The sequence below is a fragment of the Mustela erminea genome, chromosome 1 (assembly GCF_009829155.1).
Source record: "Mustela erminea isolate mMusErm1 chromosome 1, mMusErm1.Pri, whole genome shotgun sequence".
In the NCBI taxonomy this organism is placed as follows: domain Eukaryota; kingdom Metazoa; phylum Chordata; class Mammalia; order Carnivora; family Mustelidae; genus Mustela; species Mustela erminea.
The window spans coordinates 164469284-164497191 of NC_045614.1; the positions used below are offsets into that span (position 1 = coordinate 164469284).

Consider the following 27908-nt stretch of genomic DNA (forward strand, 5'->3'; position numbering starts at 1 on the left):
CAACTCAACTACCATGTAGCGGAGAAGAAATCAGTATTGTTTCTCACAGGTGAAGCACACAAACTCACTGTCCAGCAAAACCCCATCAGGCCAATGTCCAACTTATTTAGTGGCTCTATTAGTATAAAAAGAATTTGGATTTTTAGGAAAGGGTAAATACTATAGAAGTTGTATGTAAAGGCCTTTAAATTGTATTATGTAAACTTCTTAGGGCAGAAGCTGTTTCTTATGCATTTTTATGATTCTCCATAATAACTGAAATGGTTCCATACATATAGGAGCTGTCCGGTGTTCATTTCCTAACAGAATGGACTTAGTGCTAAATCAAACTAGTAAACCTAGACAGTCCTAAATCGTACGGGAACATATCCACATTTTATACTTAAGTATTGTAAAGGACTTCATATTGTTATAGACTTTTGTATTTTTATCTCTCCTAAAATTCAAATGTATATAAATGGGTAAATTAGTATCAGTTCTTGGTGAACAATAAGCAGACTGTTTTTTGAATTATATATTCTATCAGCCTGATCATTCATCATGGAGGGTGGTGTGGCAAGCTAAGAGATGCCATGATCTTTAAGTTGTATATTTCAGAGCAGTTTCTTTTCTTTTCTAATTCAGAGGTATTTTATTTTTGTTTTTAATTTTACATTTAACTGTCTTGCCTACATTTAACACTAAACTGTACATTTAACTGTTTCTTGTCCAAAGAATTTATTATAGGTCTATTTTTTAACAAAGTTTCAATTTTTGAGGGCTTTTAGATTTACTGACTATGACAAAGATATCATAGAGTTTTCATATGCCTCACATCAAGTTTCCCCTATAATCCTACCTTACATTGGTACATTTGTTACAATTACAAGGGCTAGCTAGCATGGTGTATCTTTCTCCATTTCTTTACTTCTGAACAATCAGTGTCTTTTTTTAAAAGCCAGTGTCTTTATATTTAAACGATTTCTCCAAGATCACATATAGTTGAGTATTGTTTTTTAATCTGCCCTGACAGTCTCTGTCTTTTAGTTAGTGCATTTAAACCATTCACATTTAGGGGCACCCGAGTGGCTTAGTCAGTTAAGCATCAGACTCTTAATTTCAGCTCAGGTCATGACCTCAGTGTTGTGAGTTTGAGCCGTACATGCAGCTCCATGCTGAGCATGGAGCCTAGTTAGGATTCTCTGTCTCTGTCTCTCTCTCTCCCTCTGCCCCTTCCTGCCTTCTGTTTGTGTGCATGCTCCCTCTCTCTCTCTAAAACAGCACATTTAAAATGATTATTGAGATACATAGATTAATATCAAATTTTGGAACTATTTTCTATTGATTGCCAGAGATTTCTGTTTTTGCCTTCTATGCTTCAAAACATGTATTTACAATTATTTTCTGTTTCACTCCTCTCTTTAGCATGTCAGTCATACTTTTTAAAAATAGAACATACCATTTGTCCTAGTTTGTAATATACATTTTTAACTAAATCTGCCTTCGATAAAACTATTCTACTTTATGTGTAGTGCAGGAACCTTCTGACAGAGTTCCCAGTTCCTCCCCTTCACCCCTTGTGACATTGCTGCCAACCATTTATTTATCTGTGATGTAATCATTACCCCATATGTTGTTACAATTGTTGCGCTAAATAGTTATGTCTTGGGTCAATTAAGAATAAAAATATTTAACCCACATTTATTCTTTCTTTAAAACTCTTCCTTTCTTGATGTAAATCCAAGTTTCTGATTTATATGGTTTTCCTTCTTCCTGGAAAACTTCTCTAAACAGTTCTTGCACAGTAGGTGTGCTGTGGAGGAATTTATCCCATTTTAACTGGTCTGAGAAAGTCTTCATTTCTCCTTCACTTGTTAACTGTAATTTCACCACATATAGAATTCTAAATTGATGGATTTTTTTTTCTTTCAACACCTTCAATATTTCATTATACTTTCCCCCGGTTTTCCTCTTTTCTCACAAGCCTGCTGTCATTCTCATCCTTGTTCTTCCATAGCTAAGGTGTTCTTTTGTTTGCTTTTTTCCTCCTGGCTCCTTTGAAGATTTTCAAATTGCCTTTGGTTCTCTGAAGTCTGGCTGTGATATAGCGAGGGGTATTTTTTGATATTTATCCTGCTTTGTGTTCTCTGGGCTTCCTGAATTTGTGGCTTGATATCTGTCATGAATTTTGGAAAGTTCTCCATGACATTATTTCAAATAGTTGATTCCCTTTTCTTTCTTCTTGTCTTACAGTTCTTCAACATTCGGTTTCATTTTCTTCGTCTTTTATTCTCTTTAAGTTTAAGCTTGGGGATTTTCTAGTAACCTGTCTTTAGACACACCAGTTCTTTATTCAGCCATCTCTAGTCTTTCTTGTATTTCCTGTTGACTCTTAGAATTCCGTTTATCTACTTGTATTATCCATGTGCTGTTGATGTTGCCTACATTTTACATTAGAGCCTTTAACATAACCATATTTAGTTTATGATGTTCTGATCATTCCAACATCTCTGTCATATTTGAGTCTGGTTCTGAAGACTTATCTTTTTTAAGACTGCTTTTTCTTGGTTTTTGTCATGCCTTTTTGAAAGCCAGATATGTTGTATTGAGAAACCCACTAAATAGGCCTCCAGTGTGAGGATTTTTGTTAATTCAGCTGGGAGTTGGGCTTTGTTTACTATTTTCTGTAGATGTCAGAGGCATCAAATTTTTCAACTGTCTTCATGTTCTGTATCCCACATTGACTCTGGGCTTGCCTAAGTACTCCACCTCAAGTGGAATTTGTGACTCATAGGTCTTTCAGCTGTAATCCACTCTAGTTACACTGGAATCCAGTTGGTGTGGTGGTAAGATGTTGGTGGAGAGGGCATTCTATAATCTCCCAATTTAGTCTCAGCCCTTCAGTGAACTGCATCTTTGGCTTATGGCTTTCACAAGTGAATCTTCTTGTGTAGCTCTCCCTAACCCTACCACCTTCCTTAGGTGAGGCAAGAGGGCTAGATGAGGCTGGAGTGAGAAGAATGTCTTCTGCCACAGTTCTGGAACAGGCTGAACAATTTTGTTTTGTTTTCCCGTGAGAAGTAGGTCCTTATTAGGAGGAGGGCTCCAGGCAGGTGCATTCCACAGTAATTATTCTTCCACTGCTCTTGCCAAGGTCAAAATGGCTATCTTTTAAAGATCATTACCGGGAGCACCTGGGTGGCTCAGTGGATTAGGCCGCTGCCTTTGGCTCAGGTCATGATCTCAGGGTCCTGGGATCGAGCCCCGCATCAGGCTCTTTGCTCAGCGGGGAGCCTGCTTCTCTCTCTCTCTCTCTCTCTGCCTGACTCTCTGCCTACTTGTGATCTCTCTATCAAATAAATAAATAAAATCTTTAAAGATCATTACCATAGGAACTTGTTGGGTTTCCATAAAAGTGTGGAATGCCCCCTGAAACTTTGATCCCCAGGAGTTACTCTCACATCAGTCCATAGTCAAGGATGAGGACCATTAAAATTGCCATTTAAGTATCCATTTTAAACTTGGGGGACTAGTTATTACTTTTTCTTCATTAATAAAATGAAGAGTCACCATGGCAAAGGGTAAAACTAGGAAAGGCACATGAATTTATTTCTCACTTTTAGGATAAACAGTCACTTACAAGTTTAGCATATTCAGCAGGTAATTTTTTTTTAAAAATCCACTAAAATTGCCATTTAAGTATTTTGATTAGTTTATGCCATCAGTGCTGTCTAGGTAAGCAAATCTTACTGTGATGCTGGATTTTCCTGTCTATCCAAATGTCAGGACAGGGTTTTGTGCTGCAAACTTGTTCTCTGATGGCTCCAAGAAAAGGTGTTGATTTTCTTGGTTCTTGGAGTGATGGCCTCCAAGCTCTTTAAATGTTGGAGCTGAAGCCTGCATTGGATTTCATTGGCTATCTTTGGCAAATGAAAGTTTCATACTTAAATCTTAAAGTATTTGTGCCTTTCTTCTTGACAAGACATCAATGGTCACTGATCTGGATTTTTATCACCAGCAATAAAAGGCCACAGAGGCATTTTGCATCTCATGCTGCATGTCTTGCATCGATAGTGCTTCCCTTTTTTTTTTTTTTTTTAAAGATTTTATTTATTCATTTGACAGAGAGCGAGATCACAAGTAGGCAGGGAGGCAGGCAGAGAGAGAGGAGGAAGCAGGCCTCCTCCGAACAGAGAGCCCACGCAGGGCTCGATCCCAGGACCCTGGGATCATGACCGGAGCCGAAGGCAGAGGCTTTAACCCACTGACCCACCCAGGTGCCCCAGTGCTTCCCTTAATTTTGCTGAAAATCCCTGGCTTCATGTCCTTCGGCCACAAATCTTAAATGTTACAAGTGGACATGAATTACATCAAGTAGCCTTTTTAAATGTATGTATATATGGTTTTCTTATGTTACCTTTTTTACTTTTTTATTGTAAAATGCATATTCATAAAGGGTACAAAGTACACATGGATAATTTAGAGAATGATTAAAAAGCATTACCCCCGTAGCCACCCACATTAAGAAATACAATATCGCTAGTTAAAAGTCTCCAGTATAATGTTAAATAGTAATAGAAATAATGAGCATCCTTGCCTTTTTCCTAACTTTATTAGGAAACCCTTTGGAGTTTCTCCATTAAATAAAATGATTACTTTAAGTACCAAAGTATATACTCTTTATCATTTTTACTATTTTACTGAGAGTTTTTATTAAAAGAAAGGATGTCCATCTTTTTTTCTCCAAAGATCTTTCAACATGTATGGAGATACTGAAATGATTTTTCCCCTTTGGTCTATTAATATGGTGATTTAAATTAACAAATTCCCTATTGTTGAATGATCCTTGTATTCTGGAGATAAATCATACTTGGTCATCTTGTCTTTTTTTTTTTTTTTTAGTATGCTGATAAATTCAGTTAATTGTAAGGGATAATGAGGCCATATGAGTCCTAATCCAATATGACTGGTGTTTTTATGAGAAGAGATTAGGATACAGACATACACTGAAGGGACACTATGTAAAGATGCAGGAAGAAGACAGTTTTTGCAAACTAAGGAGAGAGGCCTCAGAAGAAATCAATTGTGCCAACACCTTGACTTCTAGCTCCAAAACTGTGATGAAGTAAATTTCTGTTGTTTAAGCTACCCAGACTGTGGTACTTTGTCATGGGAGCCCTAGCAACTGGTACATGACAGTATTTACTTCAGTGCTTATAAACACAGTCAGGAAAATCGTTATGGTGTGATGACTCAGATTGTGAAGCACAAGGATTTCAGGCAACTGTTAACAGAAATTTGGATATGTACATTTTTCTTGAGAAGTCATTTTCCTATGTCACATGACAGGCTAACAGAGTTGCCCATTTTTGTTCCATCGATCATTCTCTTTTAACCCATCAAAGCAATATTTTTCGGTCAAGACAGATGTGACTAATCAGAGTACTGTTTTTTAATCCAACCCTGTAAATGAAGTAAGAGTCTTAAATAATCCATTTTCTCTCTTATCAAAACTCTTACCCAACTGTTAAATGTTTTCTGGTTTAAATTTGTTTTGTCTTATGCTGCTGCATGGTCACAGTGCATTGAAGTTATGTATTGAAGGTTCAACTTTTAAAAATTATCTGCTGAATAAGCTAAACTTGTGAGTGACTGTTTATCCTAAAGTTGAGAAATAAATTCATGTATCTTTCCCAGTTTTATACTTTTCCATGGTGACTTTTTATTTTATTAATGAAGAAAAAGTAGCAATTCATCCCCAAGTTTAAAAACTGTGACCAGCAACTTTTCCTGGTTCCGAACATGTGTATCTTTGTGAAAAAATACTTTTTTAAAAAGAAGTCATGTGCAAGTCTTTTAAATTTATACTTTATATCTCTCTGTGGACTGTAGAAAGGCAGACTCTGAGGCAAAGTATCTTGAGTCTACATTCAGGATGCTCAGTGGCGATGTGAGCATCCACTCAGGGAGTTTTGTTTCTGTAGATTTGACTCCCAACTTTCCTCACATCTGTACATATGTTCCATTCAAATAACAAGCTCAATAAAACTGTTGCTGAAAATTTCACCCATCATTTTACCACCAAGCACATTATAAATTAACCTGAGTTCAGATGTTACTTTATAAATGTAGTGAATAAAAGCAGTGAAGTGACCATATCACGAATGTCTGTATTTTCATCCAGCCTCATGGTGAAGGCTCAAGTTCACCTTTATCTCTCAGCTACATGTTTGAATCCAGCTTTCCCTACAGCACAGTGCTTTATCAGATTTTGTTTTCTTACAGGAGGCCCACCTTCCAAAGAAATCCCAAAACTGAGTTTAAGGGAAAATATCAGGCAATTTTATTCTCTTGTTTGTGCATTTCATGGGATGACTCCTTGTCAAGGTTCCTTTTCCTTTTCTTTCTCTCTTTCCCTTTCCTTCTTTCTTTTTTTTTTTTTGTTGTTGTTGTTGTTGTTGTTTCAAAATGTAGACATTTTACTGGTGAACAAATGATTGATTCCTGAGCATTCACAATTTTAATCCTTCCTCAAGGATTCCAAGGATTTTGTGTTTTGAGTTACCTCCTGAGAACTCATTGGCTCTAAAGAAATAGATGATATTAATGCTATTAATGTAGGGATATTAAGTGGAACTAAAATTTATGTTTATTTGAGAAAAGCATCAAGCGTTGGGGAAGGGAGAAGTTTGGGAGAGTTAAAGATGGGAAAGAGAATTGAAGGGAGAAGATACTTTTGGGGTGGAAGATGTAGAGTAGAGGGTGATGAGGGAAGAGTTTTAAAGATTTTGCTTTGCTTTCAAATAGAATTTCCTTTTACATGATCCATTGAGAGACTGATTAAATTATTAAATCTTTTAAATTACCTTTTAGCTGTCAAAAACAGACAATGTGGACCCTAGGATTGGATCGATTTATACTGGATTGATTTTTAAATGTCACCTCCAAAAGGACTGCTTCATGTTATTACTTCTCAGGGCTCCTTTCACACAAGAATCAAAAGAATAGAAAATGACAGAAGATAAACTCTTCCCAAGGACATGATTTGGCTATGGGTGTTTCTTCACCAGCTTGTTTCCCTTTGACTACATCAAACTACCAACTCCTTACCATTGCATTTGTGGTTCCATTAAGTTGTTTTGTTTTGTTTTTTCTGAAAAGCCTTCCCAGAGAATCTTAGGAAAAATTCATCACAAGTAGGCCCTCTTTTTTTTTTTTTTTTTTTAATTGAGAGACAGAGATAGTGACAGAGAGCACAGAAATAGGGAGGAGAAGGAGAAGCGGGCTCCCCGCTGAGCAGGGTGCCTGATCTGGGACTCAGTCCATGTCATCTCAGGACCCTGGGATCATGACCTTAGCTGAAGGCAAATGCTTAAGCAACTGAACCACCCAGGTGCCCCCCCCAATACTTCTTAGATAAATCAATTCATTAATTTTTTTGATTTTTAGATTTTTTAAAAAGATTTCATTTATTTATTTGACAGAGAGAGAGAGCACAGGCAGAGGGAGTGGCAGACAGAGGGACAGGGAGAAGCAGGCTCTCCAGTGAGCAAGGAGCCCAATGAGGGACTTGATCCCAGGACTCCAGGATCATGACCTCCAAATCAATTAATATGAATTGATATGCATCTGCCTTTTGCTCTACCCTGTTCATTTACCTTTTTTATAGGAATTTCTTTTAGAATTCTTCATGAGAATTCCCATCTGTCACTACCATGATAGAATAGAGAGGTCTATAGGTAAGTGGGGTGCTCCCACCTAGGGACTGAATTAGACATGAAGCAGCTTAAGCAAACAAGTGTCTCCTTTCCAGCCCCCAGTGACAAACTGCTTCTCAGAAGCCTTTCCAAAACCACTGTGCCAATTTGGGCTAGAAAGTCTTCAGGAGACATTCCCCCAACCCTGTTCCAGTCACAGTCACAGTGCCCTGGTGAAAGGACAGAATCTGAGTCTAGCACATGCATAGATAGATAGACTACTCTGCTCCATTTTCTCAGAGGCAGCAGTGCTACTGGGCCAGCTGAATCTCAGTTGCACAGGACAGCTCCCAGAAAGCGAGTGAAAATGAGTGTAGGTGGGAACACCTCCAACCACACTGGCATGTGAGGCAGATGCTGTTTGTGCCTCTGCACCTGAGTGGCTTGTCTAGATGCTGTAGTTCGGTCAGTAGGGGAATAGCGCTATGTTTTGTAGCTGGGCCTGTATTTACCTACTCCTTGTCAACTCCAGTCTATATTCTCCCCTCAGTTGCTTTTAACTTTGCTCTCTGATGCCATTTCCTTCATAAATGGGACGTGATAGAGTACTTCAGGTAAGTGGACAGCTTTGTTTTATTTTTTAAGAAGATTTTATTTTTAAGTAATATCTATATCCAACTTGGAGCTCGAACTTACAACCCTGAGATCAAGAATTGATGTTTTACTCATTGAGACAGCCAGGCACCCCAAATATACTATTTTAAGGAAAATTAAATTCTCCATATAATGGGTCTGCTTTAGGCTCAAAGTGTTAGCCCCTGAGCAGACTGGCTTCTACCCAGTTATGCCTCATCTTCACAGACGAACCTCCAGAGATGAGAGAATGTTTTTATTGTTGTCCCTGCTCTATACTGATAAAGAGGGTGATACCTTCACTGACACACTATCCTTTCCTTCAACAATTATTATCAGAGTACCCACAGCCACCATGTATTAGGCCAAATACTGGGGATACAAAGATGAAATTGCTGTTGCCTTTGTAATCTATCACAAACCAGACATGAAAATAATCATTCATACCAGAAAGCACAATGAAATAAGTCTAGGACAAAGACATAGGTAAGATACTATGCTTAATCCTTATGACAAGAAGGTACCACTGAGAAATCATATCTGAGGAAGAACTTAAAAATGAGTAGATGGAGAAGCAGGAAAAGACTTTCTAAACTAATGGAACAATATAATTTGACGCAAAGAGGCATCAAAGAGCATGGCATCTAAGTACTATCAATGTAGCTATTAAATCAACTAGATTAATTATTTTTAAGTCTTTTATCATTTTAAATCCTTATCATCATCACCATTATCTGTCATTTGAAATATCAACATCTGATGGAGGAGTGTGTCTGACTTGAAATATGATGTTTTCTCCTATTTTCCTTTTATTTCTATTCATTTTTAATTATGTATTTTTATGCTATGTTAATCAGTATATGAACTTTCATCACTTTTATGTTCTTGATGGATTAAATTTTATGGATATAAATTAAATTAGCCATCTTTATCTGGTTTACCATTTTTGGCTTAAACTCCCCTTGATCTAGCTTATTAAATTACTTTCATTAAATGAAGTAGCTGAATCTATAATAATTGGATCCCAGTCTTCTGCCTGGGCCTTGAGAAGGAATAATGCAACAAGAGATGAGCCCAATCTCCGATCTCAGCTTTGAGAATAGTAATCAGTGAAGACATGATTTTGGTATATAAGAATTAGTGAAATAGAAGAGGGAGAATCTGTAAAAGACCTGAGTCCTTTATAGACACCAGAGCCAATAAAACTAATGACATTCACTTCCTTTTCATACTTCTTTGAAACCTAATCTCACTTTTCTACCTCTTCTAAAGTTAGGAAATTTCAGGGCTTGTAAAGTTGAGTTGAGGGCCAGGATAAACCATGGATGCTTTCTGGACACCCCATAAGCTACATGTTCTCCCAAAAGAAACAGTATTCTTCAGTGAAACCATTCTGCCATGGGACCAGAATGGGAAAATGGGAGGAAAGGCAGTTGGTTACACTTTATCTTTGTTCATAAATAAATATGCCTCCTTATCATTTTTGGTTGAATCATGTGGACTAAGAAGAAGTGGGAGAGGAAGAGAGAATCTTAAGCAGATTCCTCACTGAGCACAGAGCCTGATGCAGGGCTCAAGCTCATAACCCTGACATCACTACCTGAGCTGAAATCAAAAGTCAGACACTTAACTGACTGAGCCATCCAGGCACACCCTTCTTAGCACACCATGCTAAGAAAAGTGCAAGCTCGTGAAGAAGAACATGAGTGTTGCAATTAACAGCTCCATCTAGCTCCCATCCAATGGCCAGCAATGCAAGTGGACCCTCCTAAGAACCTTGCCTAGTTCAGTCTTTGATGTCAACATTTGGTTGCAATTGCATGAGCAAACTCCATGTGAGAACCATCGAGCTGAATTCACAGAGTATAGTGAACCATGAAAGACAATACTAAAGATGGTTGGTAGTCTTAGATAGACATAGTACCGACTCTGTTGTTCCACAGACAATGAAGCTGTCACAAACTTAATCTGCTTTTTCCTCTTCCTTTTCTGAACATTACAGGTGCCAAAAATAAAAATGTTTGTTCTTTTTCTATCCCTTTTCCTCCCACCTTCCTTTCTTAGAAATGTGATTTCTACCAGTCAAAGATTGTTTTCACTATCTGTGGTTTCTATTTACCTTTAGATTCATGCTTAATTCCTCCGTTTCTAAGAATTCACTGAAGAAAGATATCTTTTTTTTTTTTAAACTCTTCCATCATATAGCTTTGCAGTACTCAAGAAGTGAGCCCCACAAACTCACTTCTCAGTAGCACAAGTGTGAAGGGAGAGAAATTAGGTGAAAGCCAAGTGAACTTGTCCTTATATTCAATGGCCTGAATATCAAGAACTTAGAAAAGCACTACGATCAAGAAAAAATTCAAAATTATATATATATACTTATATAAAAATATATATAATTATTGGATATCAGCATTGGTTTTACTAAAAAAAATAACTGAGAGAAGTGGAATAGAGATTAAAAGTTTTCATTCAGCAGATATTTATAAGGGTATTTTTCCATTCTGTATTAGATTTCTATTCAAACTATAATCAGTCATGGCCGTTTGGTAAGGATTCAGTACATTCACATGATTTCTGGTGACATTTTATAATGAACAACATACCAGCCTAGCTTGATGAGAAAGGATGCTTTCCTGGCAAAACTGGAATGCATTGATAAATTGAACATGTCTCTCACTTCTTTTTTTTTTTTTTTAAAGATTTTATTTATTTATTCGACAGACAGAAATCACAAGTAGGTTAGAGAGGCAGGCAGAGAGAGAGAGAAGAGGAAGCAGGCTCCCTGCAGAGCAGACAGCCCGATATGGGGCTCGATCCCAGGACCCTGGAATCATGACCCGAGCCGAAGGCAGAGGCTTTAACCCACTGAGCCACCCAGGCACCCCATGTCTCTCACTTCTTAAAAAAAATCATCTTGACAAACTGTTCAGTCTCATTTAGTGAGTTATGTGACGAACAAGTTATGTACAGTTTCCCAAATGTAGGATGAGTTTTAAACAACAGATGGAAAAATTGAAAAAAAAAAAAAAAAGAACAACTGATTTAGGGAATGCCACCAGAGACTGAGATGTAATGTCAGAGTAAGTGCTTTCATGATGAAGTGTAGAAAAACTATACTGAAGTATTCTCACAAGAACATATGAAAAACTTGGTACTTTCAACTTCTCAATTTTCTGCGAGTAGAAATTATGTAAGTTGAAGTACTGCCTACTAATCAAGTTTAAATCCATAATGTCCACTATTTTTGATAGAATAACCATAAACATAAATTTTAATTAATTATAAATATATCTATATATGCTATTAACTAATCAGTCATAGATTTAATTTAATATACAATACTGTAGTAGTTGCCTCACCCTTATCTTACTCAAAACTCCACTCTTTATTTTTTATCGTGTTATTTTAATCACCATAAAATACATCATTAGTTTTCTAAAATTTAATTTAATTTATTTTTTTTCAGTGATCCAAAATTCATTGTTTATGCACCACAGCCAGTGTTCCATGCAATACATGCCCTCCTTAATACCCACCACTAGGCTCACCCATTCCCCCATCCCCATCCCCTTTAAAACCCTCAGTTTGTTTCTCAGATTCCACAGTCTCTCATGGTTCATCTCTCCCTCCGATTCCCCCCAATTCACTTTTCCTTTCCTTCTCCTAATGTTCTCCATGGTATTCCATATGTTCCACAAGTAAATGAAACCATATGATAATTGACTGTCTCTGCTTGACTTATTTCACTCAGCAGAATCTCCTCCAGTCTCATCCATATTGATGCAAAAGTTGGGTATTCATCCTTTCTGATGGCTGAGTAATATTCCATTGTATATATGGACCACATCTTCTTTATCCATTCATCTATTGAAGGGCATCTCAGCTCTTTCCGCAGTTTGGCTATTGTGGACATTGCTACTATGAACATTGGGGCATATATGCCTATACTTTTCACTACATCTGTATCTTCGGGGTAAATACCCAGTAGCAAAATGTAGAAGAAATTGGGTGATTTTGAAAACCTTCTTTGAAGAACGGATGCTTGGCATTTCTGGACAGTAGAAAATACATGAATCTTCCAACAAAAGCTATCTGGTTGGGTAGATTTCATGTGAATGAGGGTAAATCACAGCTTTTTGAGACTGAGTTTCCTCATTTTAAAAATAGAAAGAGACCTTATCTATTGTAAAAATTATCAAAGTACATAACATGCTCCAAGTTGTAAATCTCCAACCTCTTTCACCCATCTGGGTTAGGTGTCTCTCTGTGCCCTTTTTCATCACCTTAAAGCCAACTCACTGTATAGTATTCCGTCTGCCTAATGAGTTATTATCTCATATGTTCCTGATGGGTAGGGGCAGTGTCTCCCCTAACATTGTGTACCCAGTGCCTATGCACATTACCTGAACCAAACTAGGCTTTCAGTGAATGAATGAGTGAATGAATGAATGAGAAAGACAATTAAGGTGGTATACTTTTGTTTGAATTTATATATTGTATATTGAGCAGTACAGATATTACAGAACATCCCCATCATCACAGAAAGTTTTATTGGACAGCAACACACTAAATGCAATAAATAATAATAAACTAGATGCAAATAAACTAGATAAATACTAAACAGTGCTACACTAGATGTAATAATAGATGTAACCAGATCTAGTTTTGGATGAAGAAAAGTTTTTTTTTTTACAGGAAAGGTGCAAGAATTACATGCTCTGTTTGTTTAAATAGGATATAATTATCTCCTGAGAATGTGCACATTCTCAGGAGATGTGACTTAGGAAAGTCTTGGATTTTTCAGGATGTGTGACTTAGATACTTCACAGTATGCCAACTTACCTTTTTATTATAAGTAACAATAAGTCAGCTTCATGGTGAATGTTAGAGAAGCCTTTTATGTTTGTAAAGGGTAATGTGACCAAACCAAGATCTCCTAGAACAAGTTGACTGGTAGTACGAACACAGTGGTAAATGTGAGTAAGTGCTGAGAGAGATCCAGCTGATCTATTTGTGAATAATTTTAAATCAAGAAGAAAGTTGGCCTAAAGCTTTGAATCCTCTTTGTCCCCCCCCCAAGATTCTGTGATTTTATAAATAGTTAAATGCTTTAATAACTATCCTCAGGGAGACCGTGTGATATTCAGCTAAGTGAGAGATACAAAGCTGGTGATATCCCAGTTATGGAAATAGATTCCCAAGTATTTTTCTAATAGAAGAGGCAGATATTGAACTTGATATTCAAATGTCATGCTAATGTTCATTCCTTTTAAGCACTGAGAAAAGAATCTCACACAGATGAAAGAACATGAGATCATTTGACACTAATCCGGAATCTCTTGCAGTTTCTGAGGACATTGCTTCCAGGAGTGGGCTCTCTAACCAACCCCCCCCCCAGCTGTTTTTCAGTACCTGTCTCTCCACACAAGTCCTGCCCTGGTTAAAATCTAGAAGACAATACTAATTCAATTCATAAATAGTTCAATAGGTCGTTATTTTATTTTCTAAAACTTGAACTAGCAAGGAAAGAAAGTGTATGTCAGCAAATAAAACATTCTTCCAATTGATTTTCCTGTCCCAAGCAATACTCTTTACCTTTTGACACCCAGCTTGTTTGCTATTTTCACTGTTCTGCTTCTCCAGTCAAAACGAACTTTTGTATAATTTTATTAAAGGAGAGAACCAGGAATATGGTGGGGTACAAGGATCCTGACCTCACCTCATCCCACAGACACAGCAAGGCAACAACTACCCTATACAACTTACTCTGAAAATGACCCAGTGACTAACAGAACAAACCTCCATGGCTATTCATAGAGAGAATTCCACATCCAAAAGGGTAGGAGGGTTGGGGATGTAGTTGGGAAGGGAGTAAGCCCTGCCCTTTAGCACACCTAAAACTGTGACACACCAGCTAATAATCAGACAGCTGGGCTGACTGGCAGCCCTGCCCACCAACCCACCATGACAACTGCAACAGTCCTCTCAATAGACAGGGAGGAAACCCTGCCCAGTGTGCCCATAACAAGCAAAGCAGTCACAGCTCAGCCACAACAGGAAGACACACAGTTCACATGGGAACACCCCTGTAGTGTGTGGTTGTGGTGATCACGGAGATGGCACTGTAGGACACCACAAGACTTCTACATAAGACCATTACTTTCAAAGTCAGGAGATATTGTTGAGCTATCTAATACATAAACACAGAGAAATAGAAAAGAAATGAGGAAACAGAGGAATATGTTTCAAGTGAAAGAAAAAAAATCAGTAAAAAAAAACTAAATGAAACGGAGATAAGCAATATGCCTGATAAAGAGTTCAAAGTAATGATCATTAAAAAATACTCACTGGACTTGAGGAAAGAGTAGATGGACTCAGGAAGTACCTCAGCAAAGACATAGAAAATATTAAAAAGACCAGGCAGAGGTGAAGAATTCAATAAATGAAAAAATATGCTTAGAATGAATGAACAGCAGATTAGAGAATGCAGAAGAATGGATCAGCAATCTGGAAGGCAGGGTAATGGAAAGCAACTGAGCTGAAGAGAAAAAGGAAAAAAAAGAATAATAATAATAAAGGGAGAATAGGCTGAAGGAACTATGTAACATCATCAGGCATAATCTCATTCACTTTATAGGGATCCCAGAAGGAGAAGAGAGAGAAGGGGCCAGAAAATTACTTAAATAATACTGAACATTTTCTAATCTGGGAAAGGAAACAAACACAGACCTAGGAATCACAGAGAACCCAGCAGGTTAACACAAGGAGGTCCATACCAAAACACATTATAATCAAAATGGCAAAACGTAATGACAAAGCATTTTAAAATCTTTGAAAGGAAACAGTTACATACAGGGGAAACTCCATAAGGTTGTTTGCTGATTTTTCAGGAAAAAGTTTGCAGGCAAGAAGAGAGTGGCAATGTATACTCAAAGTGGTGAAAAGAAAAAACAATAAAAACCTACAATTAACTCCATTCAGCAAGGTTATCATTTGAAATTAAAGGAGAGATAAAGATTTTTCAGACAAACAAAAGCTAAAGGAATATATCACCACTAAACCAGCCTTACAAGGAATGTTAGAGTGAATTCTTTAAGTGAAAAGAAAAGGTCATACTAAAAGAAAATTAGAAAAGGAAAAAATTTCACCCGTAAAAGCAAACACATATAGTAAAGGCAGCAGATTAATTATTGGTAAAGCCAGTATAGAGGTTAGAATTCAAAAGTAATAAAATCAATCATATCTGCAAAATTGGTCAAGAAATACACAGAATAAAATATGCAAAATATTTCATCATATACATAAAACATGCAGAAGAGAGTAAAAATTTAGTGCTTTTAGCAAGTGTTCAAATTTAGGCCACTATCAGCTTAATAGAGACTGTTATATACATAGGATGTTATAGATAACCCCAATGGTAACCACAAATCAAAATACTAGATACACAAAAATAGAGAAAGAAATACAAGTAACACTTTGAAGAAAGCCATCAAATGACAGGGAAAGAGAGTAAGTGAAGAAGGAAGGAAGAGAGAAACCCCACAAAAATAACCATAAAACAATAAACAAAATGGCAATAAGTACATGCTTATCAACAAATATTTTAAATGTAAATGGAGTAAATGTTCCAATCAAAAGCGATAGGATGATTGAATGGATAAAAACAAAGACCCATATACATATTGCCTACAAGAAACTTGCTTCAGACCTAAAGACACATATAGACTAAAGTAAAATGGTGGAAAAAGATGTTTCATGCAAATGAAAGCAAAAAAAAAAAAAAAATCCACAATAGCAATGCTTATATCAGACAAAACTGACTATAAAACAAAGACTGTAACAAGAGACAAAGAAAGGCATTCTATAATAAAGGAATAAATCCGAAAAGAAGATATAATAATTATAAATATCTATGCATCCAACATAACAGCACTTAAATACATAAAGCAAATCTTTTTTTTTTGAAGATTTTATTTATTTATTTATTTGACAGACAGAGATCACAAGTAGACAGGCAGGCAGAGAGAGAGGAAGGGAAGCAGGCTCCCTGCTGAGCAGAGAGCCCGATGCGGGACTCGATCCCAGGACCCTGAGATCATGACCTGAGCCGAAGGCAGCAGCTTAACCCGCTGAGCCACACAGGTGTCCCACATAAAGCAAATCTTAAACTGACAACATAAGGGTAGAAATTGATCAAGTATATTATTATATCTAAAAAGGAATTATTATTCAAAATATATAAAGAACTTATAGAAGTCAATACCAAAACAAATAATCCTATTTAAAATTCATCAGAGAACCTAAACATTTTTCCAAAGAAGACATACATGAAAAAGATTCTCAACACCACTAATCATCAAGGAAATGCAAATCAAAACCACAACAAGATATATTCTCACACCAGTGAGAATAGATAGTATCAAAAGGACAATAAAAAACAGGTGTTGAAACGGATATATAGAAAAAAGAAAATTTGTGTACAGTTGGTTGGAAGGTAAAATGGTATGGTCACTGTGAAGAAGAGTATGGAGTTTAATTAAAAATAAAAAATAGAACTTTGGGTATCTACCCATAGAAAACAAAAATACTAATTTGAAAAGACATATGACTCCTGTGTTTATTACAGCATCATGAATTATAACCAAGATACTGGAAGCAACCTTGGTGTCCATGGATAGAAGAATAGATTAAAAAAGGGGGCAGTTATATAAACAAGTTTTGTGTAGGTGTATCTATATATTTGGAATGGAATGGCATATTACTCAGCCATAAAAAAGGATGAGATCATGTTACTTGTAAGAACATGGATGGACCTAGAGGATAATATGCTAAGTGAAACAAGTCAGAGAACTTAACTTCTATGTGGAATCTGATAAACAAAACAAATAAGCAAACAAGAAGCAGCAACAGATCTATAAGTACAGAGAACAACTGGTGGTTTGTGAGGGGGAAGGGGCTTATGTGTGAAAACGAGTGAGAGATAGAGGTTTCCAGTTATAAGATAAGTAAGTCACAAAGATGAAAGGTATAGCACAGGGAATATAGTCAATGGTATTGTAGTAGGATTATATGGTGACAGGTGGTAGCTACACTGTGGTGAGCACAGCATATAGAATTGCTGAATCACTATGTTGTACCCTTGAAATTAATGTAACATTGTTTGTCAGCTATGCTACAGTAAAAAAAAGACCCCTTTTAAACATCCTTTACACTTCCATGATAGATGTCATACTTACCAGTATTCACAAAAAAACATTTTTCATATTCATTTATCAAAATGCATATTTCTTGAGAGAATATTATTAAGGACCTGGATCACCAACAAGATAAACATAACCTCTGCCTTCATGGGGATTATAGTCCAGTGAGGGAGAGAAACATAAAACAATGATTCATGGAAATAACTACATATTTACCTAGTTAGGGTTTAAGATGAAATCCTAGAAAGAAATCTCCCTTGTAGAAGTGACATTTATGTGTCTTGAAGATGAGTGGAACTGAGCCTGGTTGGGAAAGTAAGTGCAAAGGTCCCTCCCACGGCAGCCTTCCAGACTGATATGGTCCCTAGTTGGGGTCGGGGAGGCCAGCAGCACACCCTTCATTTAGCTATAACTCAACTAGTTAGGAAAGAATTAGATGAAACTGGATTTACATGTCAAATTAAAGGGCCTCTTTGGTTATTTCTAGAGTACTCAAACAAGCTGCAGAACCTGTCCAAGACTTCATCCAAAATGGAGAATGACTAGGCACAGACAATTATGTTTGAAGGGCCAGGGGAAGAAAGAGAATTGCATAGTAATTTTATCCTACCAAACCCTGCTCATTCAGTAAAAGAACTAGGAAAGATTTTGTTTGCTACAGATTTGCATTTAGGAAGCATTCCCTGAGTACCATGTGGGGATGAGTGAGAGGGAGCAAAGACACCCTCAAGGAGACCCTTGGGGGATCAATAAGCCTGGGGAAAGATGACAGAAATCTGGAGGAGGGTTGACAGCAGGAGAGTTGAAAAGAAGTGCAAATACACAAGGTGCAAATATAAATACATAAAACCCAAAAACTGCTTATGAATTTGGTGACAGTTTTAAGTGTTTGTGTTTTTTATGCTAGCATCCTTACACAATGGGAAAATAGTAAAACACTTTGTGGTATTTTGAATAGTCTGAGCTGCTGCTGCCAAGATGGGATTCGGCACCCCCAGAGTTTTATTAGGGGGAAGGCCCAAGGAGAAGAAATGAGGGCCAAGCGCCTGGGGAGCTGTGACCTGGAGTGCAAGTCTGACCCCAGGGGTGAAGGAGAGAGTTCCGGAGTTCTGTATAAATCTGTATGGAATAATAGAATAAGTATAAGTAGGTATAGATTTTATGTATCTGTGAAGGAGGTGAGTTTAAGATCTTCTTATGTTTCCACTTTGGAGCAGCACACAAAAAGGGCCCTTCAAAGAAAGAAATTGCTTAGAAAAACTATTTTTAGCTCCTTAAAATGGTGACACTAAGGCCAAGCATGGGCTTTTACACATTATTTCTCCCCAAAAAACAGGCTCAAGTGTGTGATTTGGATGAAAGATTTGGGGAACAAGAAAATCACAATATGAAATAGAAACAGCATCAGGAATGCCAGAATTCCATTTTCTCAAATCTCTATTTTCTCCATTTAAGTCCTTGACTTAAACAATAAGCATTCCTTAAAACAAAATTGTCTCAGAGAAAAGGGAAGTGTGTGCCTTTTGTACTCTAGCCAAGGCTTTGTGAAGAAAATGGAAATTGAAGACCAAGAAATGCAAACCTGAAATGAGCACTTTCCTCTGGTAGAAGCGCTTGGAGAGAATGCTCCCCTACCTGAGCTGAGGGCCCACATGGTACCTCAAGAAGAGATGTAAATTTAGATTTGAATGTGAAATATCCTACAGTTTTGTGAGGACAACTAATTTGGTTTTTTAGAAAAAATAGTGACAAACTCTTCAGCCAAAATTTGCATCCTTTGTGTTATTACTCCTTCTTCTTTTGCTCCCAGTAACGCTTTTAGCCCTCATTTTGTCTCAGGGCCTGCTCAACTCCTGACTTCTTGGGTTCTGACTTCTGCTCTAAACGGCATGTATGCCTTTGACCTTAATGAAAAGTTTCTCCAAAAACAAGGGGTGAATGAGGTTACAGGTTTTCCAGTTCTTGATCTACATATTGTCCAGACCTCTAATCCTACCACCAGACCTCCAGGCCAGGCCCCAAGAACAAGTAGACACGACTTCATGCCAAAAAAAGTGACAGCCCCCAAAACAGCCTGGGGCCTTGCCAGATTTGTACAAGCATAACTTATTATCTTGCTGGCAGTAGAGTGAGATAAATGAGAACTCAGAGGACCAACAAAAACTGAAGGCTGTCAGGACTAAAGCAAACCCAGACATCATGGAGCATTGGTCCAAACCTGATGCCAAAAAGAGAGTGCTGAGGTCACACCCCAGATGTCTTGGTTGGCATCAGAAAACTCCAGAAAGAGCCAGTGATTTAAATTCTCCCCTTCACTCTGGGCCAGAAGTTCTTAGTTCCAAGGAAGAAGTATAGTAGAAAGAAGGAAAAGACCAGCAGAACTAACTCCTGGACTCTGATTTATGGGCAAGACTGTCAGATTGGGGCATGTGACAATTCCTGTATTTGCTGACACGGTTTTGAAACCCTCATCCCCACCTCTGGGCTCCTGGCCAGGGCTCAGCTTTGACAAAATAATAATGGGGACTGATTGTGGAAGAATATGTCAGTGAGTGTGACATTCATGAGGATTACATTTGGGGGAGATGAACTGCAAAAAATTAAATATTGAAACTAAGAGTTGTCAGAATTCTTTCCCCCAATCCACACGTTCCTGCAAAGCTTTATAATAAATAACAATTACCCAGAAGGAGAAGAGTGAGTCAATAGCCATCCCCAGACATCTGGCTTTGGAAGCACCTTTGCTGTAAAGAACACAACCTATGCAAGTGGATCTGAACAGCCTTTGTTCTTGGTGGTCTCGAACATCCTTGCACCCAGAGAAAGGAGTCACTGGCATTTTATTTTATGGTTTCATTATATTGTTGCATAAAACATTTTGGCTATATGACTTTCTGGACTTTCCTCTTTTACAAGCAACAATCCCACTGAAATGTGAAATGTACCTACAGTTAACAAAGGCAATGTCTCATCCCGCCTCTCTGATCTCACTTAGGCTTGAAGAAGTGACACATTATCATACAGAGTACAAAGCAGAGAAACAGAGAGACCTGAGTTTGCTCCCAGCTTTGTGCCCGCATAGTTGCTCATTTGTGACCTAAAGTCAGCCACAACTGTTGTCTTGGTCTTAAGACGGAGTTGTTTTTTGAATGATGGGGTAGAATTAGATCATCTCTAATGGCCTGTTTGCTCTATCACTCTACTGATAAACTCAGGCTGACATCTGAGACAGACTCCTAGGACTTATCTTCAAGTTTTCATACCTATAATGAGATGTGGATGACTGAGGGGTCCAATTGTTTAGAAGATATCTTGGAAATTTCCCCATATAGACATCAAGAGCAAAGAGTTCAGAGTCTTTTTGTACTGTTTCTGCTGAGTATTCCTTATTTCTCTGGACAAGAAATAAAGGTTTTGAGAATATCTTCAAAAATAGTATAGCATTCTCCTTCTTCTCTACCCCTGGAGTTTCCACTGGGTAACAAAGTTCTGAAAGAGATGTAGGAAGCTGGCCAAGCACTGCCTTCAGCAGCACTCAGAGGAAGGAGGACTCAAGAAACTGCTGACAGCCAGCTGGGGGTCCATTTTGAGCCATCTGCAGATATTTTAGAAAAATTGTGCTCTTTGAGTGAGGAAAAACTGCACGTATACAAAAAACATACTCACTACCTATTTCCTGACCCATTGCAGAACACCAGTCTCTTCTCACCAGTCATTCTTCCCAAGCAGAAACTGTACAATGGCAGCCATAATGGTTCCATTTCAAATTCTGAGGCAATATTTTCAAGATTCTTGGAAGCTAGATTGACAACCCCCAGACTAAGACTTCTTCCTCTTCTTCTTCTTCTTTTTTTTTTTTTTAACTAATGGTTATGTGCCTATTTCATATTTATTTCTGGGTAGCAATTTGCCCCAAAACTTAGTGCTTGAAACAATGATTTATTATTATTCTCATGGTTCTGTGTGTTGATGGGAAGGTTTTTCTGCTAGGCTCATATGGCCTCACTCACTTTATTGCATTCAACTGGAGAGAGTCCCTGACTCCTTCACTGATGTCCGGCTGTTGGCCTTGGCTGTTGACTAGAGGACCTTGGTTCTCCTCCGAAAGGCGTCTTATCTTCTAGTAGGCTAAATTGGTTTCCTTACATGGTGGTTTCAGAGCAGCACTTCAAGGGAACAAAGTGGAAGCCACAGGCTTCTTAGAGCCTAACCACAGAAGTTCTCCATTATTTCTGCCACATCCATTGGTCGAAGTAAGTCACAAGTCCAGATCAGAGTTAAGAGGTGAGAAAATAGACTATCTCTTGATGGGAGGCACAGCAAAGTCAGAGACATGTGTGCAGGAATTAGAGGTCTGTTTGCTGTTTTCTTTACCTCCACCTACTGTAGATAACTTTTAAAATGATTTTAAAAAGTAAAACAGTATAACTGGAAGCAGTGGAAAATGTAGCAATAATTATAAATAAGGAAATAAAAATCACCCTTACTCTCACCACCCAAGAAAATGACTGGTACTATCATCAATGTATGTACATCCAGCATTTTTCTATACATCTTTATGTCAGGTAAAAAAATTCTTACTGTTTTGTTCCCTGATTTTAATCCTAAACATTTTCTCATAGTGTACCTATATCTCATATTTAATGTTCATATTTATATATTTTGCATGTTTTTGCTACTTATAAATAATCATATAGTGAACTTCTTCATATAAATTTTTGTGCACATCTCTGATTATTTCTTTAAGGTTAAGTTCATAAAGTAGAATTACTGGGTCAGAAGAAATATATTTTAAAACTTTGAACCATGAGAGACTGTGGACTCTGAGAAACAAACTGAGGGTTTTAAAGGGGAACAAGGTCGGGGGATGGGTGAGTCTGGTGGTGGGTATTAAGGAGAGCATGTATTACATGGAGCACTGGGTGTGGTACATAAACAATGAACCTTGGAACACTACATCAAAAACTAATGTATGGTGACTAACATAACACAATAAAAAATAATTAATTTAAAAAATAAAAATAAAAGTAAATTTTAAAATTTCAACAAACTAAAAAAAAAAAAAAGACAACTTTGAGATATTTTGCCAAATGACCTCCCATAAAAAATTTAAAATAATTGTATGTTCCCAGCAGAATATAAGGTTGCGAGGCTTGGGTGAGCCTGGTGGTGGGTATTAAGGAGGGCACGTGTTGCATGGAGCCCTGGGTGTGATGCATAACCAATGAATCTTGGAACACTGAAAAAATAAAATAAAGTTTTTGAAAAAAGAGAAGAATATAAGGAATCCCTGTTTTCCACTTTTCCATAATCCTGGTGAATCTGAGAGGTAAAACTGACATTCGTAGCTATCTCAATTTATGTATCTTTGTCAACAACGTTGAACATTTTTCCCACTTTTATCAGTCATTTATATTCTCTCACCAACCCAGTCTACTGTTTGTCTCTCTGGAAATATCAAGAAGAAAAAATGAAGAAGTCATATTCCTTGCTTATTCTTAGTAGTGGTGCCATAAATGACTTAAAGTGTAAGGACCTCACTGTAGATACTTTGTAAGTTCATAGTCTAATAATTAGGCATCGGTAAGTATCTCTGCCCTGCCCAGTTGCTTCTCTTCCCTGACATCTGATACCTTAGTAGATTTTAAGTAGTTTGGGAGAAAGAATCATTTCTTATTTCTTCTCTTTACCTCCAGCCCTTACATAGTAGCTGGCACATGGCAGATGTCAGTAGTTTTTGCTTGGCTGGTTGAACAAATGAGTGGATGAATGTTGGCCTAAGAATTTATTTTACCTTTCTATCTGGTTCTGTCCTGCTTCAAGTTGAGAGCCAAGCTAGAGTTTCTCATGCTGCTGAAATATATCATGTTACTGAAATATGCCGTGAGGATATTTCTGTTAACTTTATAAGGACAAGCACTGAGTTTTGGTGTAAAACTATCAATCCTGGCATACCCCAAATGCAGTAGCGCATTATTTCAAGTTGTGGGTTGCCTAATGTCCCTGGCTCTTATACCTCATGTTCTCCTCATTTAGCTCTACACCAACATCCAGAAAATATTAATTTTTCTAAGCCTTTCTGATCCATTTCTGCCATAAAATTAATTCTAGTTTTCTTTCCCCACCTCTCCTCTACATTCTCTTGAGCATATAACTTTTTTTTCCTTTCTTCTTGTCCTTTCCTTTCCTTTTCCCTTCCATTTTCCTTTTCTTTCCTTCATTCTCTCCCTTCCCTGCTCTTCCCTCCCATTTCTTCTCCCCCACCAGACTTGGTCTCTTTGACTTGCGAGACATAATTATTTTATCACATTTAAGTGCTCACATTTATAGTAAGTACTTGCCCATAGGATAAAGAGACTAATATGATGATAATTAAGGAAAGGTCTTTCCATTAAGACTCTTTCTCACAGACACAGAGAGACAAAATAACAAGTATAGAAGAGAGCACTGAGCTAGGATGGCTGCAATGACAGGTGATCCCAGGGTGAATCTAATAGTGCAGACTTGACCTATGTCACCTTTAAACCATTCCACCAAATGCTGTCTACTTTCAGGAAAATCCACAGGCCTATGCCTCCTTTAGCCTCCACCATGCTCACAACCTCTTTCTTTTCACCTCCTTTTCTCTATTCTCTTCTCCAGACTCTCTTCTTTCATTATTCCCTCCGGTGTCCCTGTTGGCAATCATCTCCACCCAGAAGCTCTGTCTCTCACCTCTGCTTTTGTCCACGCCCATCAGTTAAGTCTATTAGCCTAGCATTACCACAACTAACTTAACAACAAATGCCAAGAACATACTGTTATCTAGTAGACATTTCTACCATTCAAAGGACCTCGATGTTCCAGTTACTGATCTTTTGGACAGATAAATTCACAGGGCCACTGAGGGATACTTTTTTTGGACACTGGAATGTAAATTTTCTTCTTACAACTGACTTGCGCTTGAGTGGAATCTTGATGAGTAAACAGATTTTATGGTTTCACAGCTAATTGAAAGCATCAACACATCAAGTTTTATAGAACCATTTTTCCCCTTCTGTTTGATGATGCAGAACTCTGCACTGTTAATGAGGTAACTCTATAACCGTTGAGCAGATTCCAAGATCATTTTTGAGAAATGTATTGCCCTGTCTCGAAGTAAATCCGTAACAAATCTCTGCTCAGGGTGGGTCACACTCTCAATTTTTTAAAAAGTTGTTACTTAAATTCCAGGTAGATAACACACAGTGAAATATTATTTTTAAGTGTACAATTTAGTGATTCAACACTTACTTATAATACCCAGTGCTTCTTATGACAAGTGCCCTTCTTAATCCCCCTCACCTGTTTAACCCATCCCCTCCACACCTTCCCCCTGGTAACCATCACTTTGTTCTCTATATTTAGGAGTCTGTTTCTTGGTTTGCCTCTTTCTCTCTCTCTTTATTTTTTTCCCCTCTATGCTCATTTGTTTTGTTTCTCAAATTCCATGTGTAAGTGAAATCATATGGTACTTGTCTTTCTCTGGCTGACTTACTTCACTTTGTATTATACTTTCTGGCTCCATCCATGTTGTTGTAAATGGCAAGATTTTATTCTTTTTTATGGCTGACTAATATACCTGTGTGTGTGTATCTCTGTGTGTGTGTGCCACATCTTTATCCATTTATCTGTCAATGATCACTTGGGCTGCTTCCATAATTTGGCTATCATAGATAATGTTGTTATAAACAGTGGAGTGTATGTATCACTTTGAATTAGTATTTTTGTATTTTTTAGGTATTTACCTAGTAGTACAATTGCTGGATTGTAGTTCTATTTTTAGCTTTTTGAGGAATTGCCATACTGTTTTCCAGAGTCAGCATCTCAATTTTTATCTGCATTTCAGTTTTGTTTGTTTAATAGTTTCCAGGCCCTGTATGGAGCCCAATGCTGGGCTTGAACTCATAACCCTGATATCAAGACCTGAGCTGAGATTAAATGCTGGATGCCCAGTGACTTAGCCACCCAGGCACCCCTGCATTTCAGTTTTTACATTTAATATTAACCTGATTAGTTTTTCACATAGTGTCTAAAGTATATGACTCCAAAAGTTGAAATAGTAGCACTTCCATACCTCATCAAAGAACTTTCCACCTCAAAAAACAAAGAGCTAGAAACTTGTGTTTGAAAGACCTGCAAACTTCCTGTAGCTATTGGTTTTTCTGATCTCCTACAATTTTTGTTTTGTCTTATGGTATCACTTATCTCTTGAATTCTTCCTTCGTGAGCCAATAGTTGTTTATCTCTTTTGCTCAGCTTCTTTATTCTCCATCATTTGGTCTTCTATATCACTAATTCTCTCTTCTACCTCATTTATCCTAGCAGTCAGAGCCTTCATTTTTTATTACACATCATTAATAGCTTTTTAAATTTCAGCTTGATTAGATTTTAGTTCTTTTATTTCTCCAGAAAGCGCTTTTATTTCTCCAGACAGCGTTCCTCTAATATCTTCTATGCCTTTTTTTAGCCCAGCTAGCACCTTGAGAATTGTCATTCTGATCTCTAGATCGGTCATATTACCAGTGTCCATATTGATTAGGTACCTGGCCTTTGGTACTGCCTCTTGTTCTTTTTTTTTATGGTGAGTTTTTCTGCCTTGTCGTTTTACCCAGATGAGAATATATGAACAAGAGAATAAAATACTAAAAGAGTGGCAAAGACCCCAGAAAAATGTATGCTAAACAATTCAGAAGAGACTCCAAATTGGGGGGAGAAGAAAGGGGGTAAAAAGAAGTTTAAAAAAAATTTTTTTAAATTAAAAAAAAAAAATATATATATATATATATACATATATATATATGTATATATATATACATATATATATATGTATATATATATTTTCTTAGACTGGTGAATAGAACAGAGCCACCCACTTGATTTTGGGTATATTTTGGTCCCTTAGAAAAAACTACTTCCCACAATTTTAAAGAAAGAAAATCATATATGTGTGTGTGTGTATATATATATACACACACACATATAAGGGTAAACATGATGAAGGGATGGAATATGACTGTAAGGATGAAAATTTTTTAAAAAATTCTAAAAAAAAAATGAATTGATAGGATAAGTTGGTTGGAAAAAGAAAGAAAAGAAAGTGGAGAGAATTTCCTCAGGCTGGAGACTAAAACAAAGCCCTGTGCTAGATTTAGGGTATATTTTGATCTATTAGAAGAAATTGTGTCCCAAAATTTTTTTAGAAGAAAAATCCCTATATGTTATACAAAAAATAAAGTTAGATACAATGAAGGATAAAATAGACTATAATAATGAATGTTTAAAAATATTTTTTTAGAAAGATATTGTTTAAAAACATTAAAAGAGGAGAGGAAAAGTTAAAAAAATTAAAGTAAGAAAATAAAATGTAAAAAATTTTATTAACTTTGCAAGATTAAAGGATCATGGGGAAAAAGCCATGAATTCTAGGTGTTGCTTTCCCCTAGCTCTGGGGTTCAGCTGTTTTCCTTGATTGGTGAATCTGGTCTTGGCTGGATGTTCTTGCTGATCTAATGCAGGAGGGTCCTGTTGCAGTGATTCTCAAATATCTTTGCCCGAGGAGGAACTGCACCACTCCTGCCAGGGGCCAGGCTAAGTAATCTGCTCATGTTCACTCTCGGAAACTTTTGTCCCCTGAATGTTTTCTGTAGAGCTCTGGAGGACAGGAATGAAAATGGCAGCCTCCCAGTCTCCAGCCCAGAGTTGCCAAGAGCTCAGGGCCCCACTCCTCAGTGCGCCCTCAGAGAAAAGTGCTCAATCACTACCATCTCCCTGGTCTCTGGCCATGCTCTGAGCTCACCCGGCCTGTGACTGAGCATTTCTGTCTCTGGCACACAATCCTGTTTGGAGTCTCCAAATCCAGCAGGTTCCTGCCTCCAGAGAAGGAAGGTGAGTCTCCCCAGATCTGCCACTGGTGGAGCCCCTGCTCAAACAGCAGTGGTCTGACTGTGCCGCAGGTCACAGGTACCCCGGGCTGAGAGCTCACTCCTAGGCTCTGCCTCTGTAGTCAGCTTCCCTGCTCTGATACTTGCGAGCTCTGCTACACTCAGACACCCCCGATCCTTCTGTGACCACGTGGGACCTGACACCACACTGTCCCCACGAGGGTTGGATTCCTGCTTAGCCTCTGGAGCAATGTCCCTCAATGCAGCAGACTTTTAAAAGTTCAGATTTTGTGCTCCATTGCTCTGCCACTTGTCAGGAGCCGGCCCCTCCCCATGTGGTCTATCTTCCCATCGCTTTGAATTCACTTCTCTGCACATCCTACCTTTCAGAAAGTGTTGGGTTTTCTGTTCTAGAATTGCTGCTCTTCTTCTTTTTGATCTCCTGTTGGGTTTGTAGGTGTTTGGAATGGTTTGATAACTATCTAGCTGAACTC

At 37.6% G+C, this 27908-nt stretch overlaps 1 long non-coding RNA gene across 1 annotated transcript; it reads right to left on the reverse strand.

Moving 5' to 3' along the window:
• Nucleotides 1–6365: 6365 nt before the first annotated feature.
• Nucleotides 6366–27219, reverse strand: LOC116594386. Its single transcript, XR_004287191.1, has 3 exons — nucleotides 27155–27219; nucleotides 9866–9870; nucleotides 6366–6376 (listed from the first exon to the last, which is right to left on the reverse strand). It is a non-coding gene; the product is annotated as an uncharacterized LOC116594386 (long non-coding RNA).
• Between the last annotated feature and the right edge of the window lie 689 nt (nucleotides 27220–27908).